Consider the following 5,999-nt stretch of genomic DNA (forward strand, 5'->3'; position numbering starts at 1 on the left):
TACCTTTCTAAGGCCACCACTTTGCTACTCATTTTTTGTACTATAGAAAAACTATCCTCTAATCTCTTTCCTTGGTCTTTCAACTCCCTCCCCTGCTCTTGCAATTTTTTATCTAGGGTCTTCTCTCTCTTATCTGTATTCAACACTAGACTTTGGAGCATCTCTTTGAGTTCATCTATCCCATTTGAGGATGTGGAAGCTTGGGGAACTGGAGTAAGGGCTTGTGATGTAGAAGTTGTAGGAAGAGGGGCCATTGCTGGTTGGTGGTTGGGAACATCAGGAAAGAAAGGCATAGGGGGCCTTGGAGCGAAATTTCCTCCTTGTATTAGGATGTTCTCAGCTTTTATGGCTATCTCGTAAGCATTAGGCAAGGTATCTCCTCCGATAGTTTGGATAGTAGTGGAAATATCACTGTTAAAAGCTCTAAGGTAATGCAAGAAGGCATTACCGGGGGTAGGTTTCACTGTAGTAGGTATTCTATCCCATGTCTTTTGAAATCTATAGTTAAAATCAGTCATACACTCATGGGGGGCTCTTTTAATAGTAGTCAGCTGCTCTAAAAGTGACAGATGGTCACTTCTATCCTCAAAATGTTTGCATAACCCTGCTCCTAGTCCATCCCAATTAGTTATAGAACCATGAGCTAAGCCTCCATACCACTGTAATGCTTTTCCTTTTAAAGATGAGGCTAGAAGTCTAACAGCAACATCATCCTCTGTGATACCATGAATATTACAGACATTTGCTACTTCTTGGATATGCTCTAAAGTGGAGATGGAAGTTTCACCAATAAAATCAGGTATGCTTTTTAGTGCAGATACTGGTAAATTATGTCTTTAGGCTAACAATAGAGGACTCCCACCATTAAAGGTGGCAAAAGCATGAACTCTTCGTTGTGCCATGTAAACAAGTGTTCTATTGATGAGTGTTGATGGCAATCTAGGCTGAGTTCGAGCAATAGGAGGAGTAGAGATAGATCTTACAGGTATATTAACCGTTATTACACCCCTAACTGGTGATAATGAAGTTCTAGTCCTCCTTCTTCTAGAATTTGAAAGAGAAAGCTCTTGATATTGAAATTTACCTCTAGAAGACGCCCTTGTTTCAGCTCTGTGCATGAATCACTGCAACTTTGGCCTGGAACCAAATTTGTTGATGTTCAGAGTCACCAAGTACTTTGAAGAATCAGCCTCTTCAAGGCTTGAATAATGAAGCCAGCACTGCCTCTTAAGCATTAATCTCTGAAACTCTTTCTTCTTTGACACCAGTAGACTTTAAATCTTTAATATGCAGTCCCACCGAGCGTGCCAAAAACTATTGTCACTTAGGTTTGCACCCTTGTCCAAGGCCTATGTGCAAGGATAACCTAGTGAAACATGGAAACAACCTCCAAGCTGTGGGCCTTGAACTGCGAGGTTGAGTCTCAGGAGAAGGCCGGCTTCCTCTTACTATCAAGGTGCACCTATCTACTCTTGGAGAGGAAAAGGGAGAAGGAGAGCACGAAAGCAAATCTACCTAGTCTAATCTAAGGAGGTGATGCACCAAAATAGAGTGTTCAGACTTAATTTCTACCCATATATGCACTACACAACCAAGATAACATTCAAAAGACATACACAGCCAGACTTATGTCAATCAATAACCACATACAGATCAGGAAACCAAACTAAATAACACAAGGAAAAGGATTCCATTTATATATTATCCAATAAGCCAAAAATAGACACAGTATGCAAGCCACAGATCTCAATAATACACCAATGAGAGGCAAGACAGATGCACATACACATTGATGGCTAAAGGAGATGATACAGCATGTTATACAGCTTAGAGACAAAGGGAATTTTACACTATAGACCTGCGAGCAGTAGCAGAGAAATTAGAAAAGGAGTCCTCCTAAGAAAAGATCACAAAATTGCCTTTATAGTTCAGTCATAACTGAGGATTTTTGCATTACATTTACTTCTCACCTATTGGCAATAAATTCTCACCGTGAAAATCCAATCAGAGATCTAGTGGTCTTGAGTACCAAAATCTAATATTTCTCTAAGATAGAGCCTAGAGAAAATAGAACGGCGCCATAACTGCGCTCTGACCTAATAGATGGATCGACTGAGATGGTGGAGTGTTTTTCTATATTTCACATTCATTTCTGGTGGTCGAGATTGATCATGAAGATCAGATCGGCAAGATAACCCTCGATTTTCCCTTTTTGGTGCATGAATCAGTAGAGCCAGCAAGTCAACGTATCCTTGACATCTGAATGAGCCACATGGACCAATAGCTTTTTACCCTTTTTCCACCCTGCTAAGTCTTCCTGTGTTGACCACCCTTTTATTGAACTAACTGCGCCACCCCCAAATTGTTATCATTAACTACGGTGATTACAAACCTGACCATGACATTAACTTCTAGCCGCTGACCGTCAACCCTGGTCTGCCAATGAGACATGCATCAGCAAGACACTATGTTGCTATGGTAAAGGTCGCACAACTTTACCATAGCGAGATAATGCCTCCCGTTGATCTGCCCTGATTTGACGATCATGAAGACTCGTCATGCTTTGTGTTGTCCTTACCCCGGGCCCATCATATCTAGTGCCACCTCAGCAACCGCACCACACCCGAATGACACTTGGCAATACCTAACAGACGTACCTTGGTGCAACTTGGCCCCACTGACACGTGACGAAAGGGTGCCATGTCGCTATGGTAAAGATCACACAACTTCACCATGGCGATATGGCACCTTTTGTTGATCTTCCTTGATCTGACGGCAAGTGATAGATACTGCTCCTTAGTGCATCAATGAATAGGAACCGGCCACATATCACTGTCTATATTTCTTACACCTCCAACCCTGGACCCACGAGGACACATGTCCTCCAAGCGCCATGTCACTAACATTAAACTCATGCGGCTTATCCATAGTGCGATGGCGCCTGCCGTTGATCTCTACAGATCTGACGATGGAGATCTTAGCATTTGACTGTAGTGGCCATGTTGAAGATCTGGTCCCATGCGCTGACTGTATTCTGACCTGGCATACGTGGTTGTTCCCCATTGGACTAACGAAGCACCACCTGGCAGACAAGGCACCAACTTGGAGGGTTCGTACTTCCTCGACTCATTGAGTAGATCTTCCTTGCAGATGTGGCATGTTCTGATTTGCTAGCATGGATCAAGGACCCTTCCAACTGGGCAATTGAAGTACAAAATGGGACCCAACTCATTTGCTTGAAGTTCCTGCCGTTGATTTTTTCGTTGCCACGAACCTTGCCGCCGACATAGAGACTCATCGTAGAACAACCTTCGGTCGACCGAGCGCTATGTCACTATCAAAAAACTCGTGGGTTTTTTGATCATGACATTAACTACCAGCCGCTGATCATCAACCCTGGTCTGGTAGCGAGACATGCGTCAGCAAGATGCTATGTCGCTATGGTAAAGGTCGCACAACTTTACCATAGTGAGATAACGCCTCCCGTTGATCTGCCCTGATCTAATGATCATGAAGACTCGTCAGGTTCTATGCTATCCTTACCTCGGACCCATCATATCTAGTGCCACCTCAGCAACTGCACCACACCTGAATGACACTTGGCAATACCTAATAGATGTACCTTGGTGCAACTTGGCCCTGCTGACACATGGCGAAAGGGCACCATGTCACTATGGTAAAGATCACACAACTTCACCATGGTGACATGGCACCTTTCGTTGATCTTCCTTGATCTGACGGCAAGCGATAGATACTACTCCTCAGTGCATCAATGAATAGGAACCAGCCACATATCGCTATCTGTATTTCTTGCGCCTCTGACCCTGGACCCACGAGAACACGTGTCCTCCAAGTGCCATGTCGCTAACATAAAACTCGTGTGGCTTATCCATAGCATGATGGTGCCTGTCATTGATCTCTGCAGATCTGACGGTGGAGATCTTAGCATTTGACTGTAGTGGCCGCGTTGAAGATCTGGTCCCATGCGCTGACTGTATTCTAACTTTGCATACATGGCTTTTCCCCATTGGACTAACAAAGCACCACCTGGCAGACAAGGCACCAACCTGGAGGGTTCATACTGCCTCGACTCATTGAGTAGCTCTTCCTTGCAGATGTGGCATGTTCTGATTTGCTAGCATGGATCAAGGACCCTTCCAACTGGGCAGTTGGAGTACGAAATGGGACCCAACTCATTTGCCTGAAGTTCCTGCCGTTGATCATTTCCATTGCCGTGAACCTTGCCGTCGACACAGAGACTCACCATAGAACAACCTTCGACCGGCCGAGCGCTATGTCGCTATCGAAAAACTCATGGGTTTTCTGATGGCAACATGGTAGCTTGCCGCCTTTTGAAATTTTCAGCCCATGAAAATTGACTGTCTGCCATAAGACATTTTCGGTGACGTAACCTACCCGCCGAACATCTTTTTCGTCGGGTGCTATGTCGCTACGAAGATTTTCTAGCCAACACACGATAGTGACATAGCACCCACGACACCATGAACTTTTTTGACCCACCGAAACACATTTTCCCTACAAGCTGGACCCACCGGACACGTGTCCTCAGGGTGCGATGTCACTAACATAATTAAACATTCAACTTCTGATGGCGAGACAGCGCCAACCATCGATATGACTTGGATCTGACGGTAGAGAACCTGTGAACCGTAGAAGCTTTTACAAGGTTTGATCGCTTAGATTTTTTGATGTCTCTTAGGCATTAAAATAATATTAATTCTGGGACTAGCCATTGGACAGGCTAGACATTTGAAATTTGAATCTTTGGTAGGTGAACAAATGGTAACAGTTACTGAGGCAAGAAAAAACATAAGATGGCTTCCACACTCAAGCAATGTGGAATATTGGTCATCCCATTGCTAACGTTTGTAGTAATAGTTGGTTGTGAGGGAAAAAGTATTAAGACAAGAGTTTATCAAACAGACAACTTTGGTGGTGGCGGAGGATTTGGTGGCAGTGGAGGAGTTGGAGAAGGCCTTGGTGGTGGTGGAGGAGTTGGAGGTGGATTTGGTGGAGGAGTTGGTGGTAGAGCTGGTGGTGGTGCTGGAGGAGGATTTGGTGGAGTTGCTAGTGGAGGAGCTGGATGAGACTTCAAGGGAGGTGTTGGTTGTGGACAAGGTTTTGGAGGCGGAGCTGGTGGAGGCAATGGCTTTGGTAGTGGCACTGGTGGGGGTGAAGGATTCTAATAGACAACCTTTTGTGTTTTTTAAATAATGAGCCTGGTTATTCTATATTTCTATTATAAGCCATAATAGCCATACTTTTAGTTCCATTCTATCTTTGTATAACATTTCAACTATTCAGAAGAATGTTAAGTAGTGTAAGATTACATGTTTTCAATTAAGTGAAATTATTCTGCTAGTATATATTATGTTACTACTATGTTATGGACTCTTAGTTTTGCTTAAAACTATATGTTGTTATTTTATTGAATGTATTGATAGATTACAATAGGCAAGGTTGGTTATAGAAAATTCTAAAATCATCAAGGGCATAAAATCTAAGATAAGCAAGATATGATTAATGAATTTTGGTTTCATACAATGTTGATCTCATATTTACTTACAAGACCATGTCATGACATCCCTTAAAAGTTATACCATTAATTATCTCTTGCACATGCAATAGAGAGTGAGATCTATTTATTTTTGGATGATAGTCAGCATTAAGTGTTATCAATTGCTAATTTGATTGATTTTTTTCAAGGATGAATTAATTGAAACTAAATGTAATATTTCCTATTCAATATAATAATAAGGTAACTCTATATATCTGAAATTGTAAAATCCACAATAAAATTAATATAAGCATGATTGGCTTTGTTGTAAGAGTCTGAATTCTAATCACAACATTTACTATCATTGAGATTAATATGGAAAAGTTTTCTTATATTTGGTACATTCTTTTGTTATTCTAGTAGCCCATTTCATGATCATCTTGAGTACTATATAATATGAACACCTACACAATCTGATTTA

General features: G+C 42.2%; 1 pseudogene; it reads left to right on the forward strand.

Annotated features, from left to right (window-relative positions):
• The first annotated feature begins 4,835 nt into the window (after positions 1–4,835).
• On the forward strand, positions 4,836–5,207 carry LOC149536314 (uncharacterized; annotated as a pseudogene).
• Positions 5,208–5,999: the final 792 nt, after the last annotated feature.

Source organism: Cupressus sempervirens, chromosome 10 (assembly GCF_028749045.1).
Source record: "Cupressus sempervirens isolate cs-2001-9-10 chromosome 10, ASM2874904v1, whole genome shotgun sequence".
Lineage (NCBI taxonomy): Eukaryota > Viridiplantae > Streptophyta > Pinopsida > Cupressales > Cupressaceae > Cupressus > Cupressus sempervirens.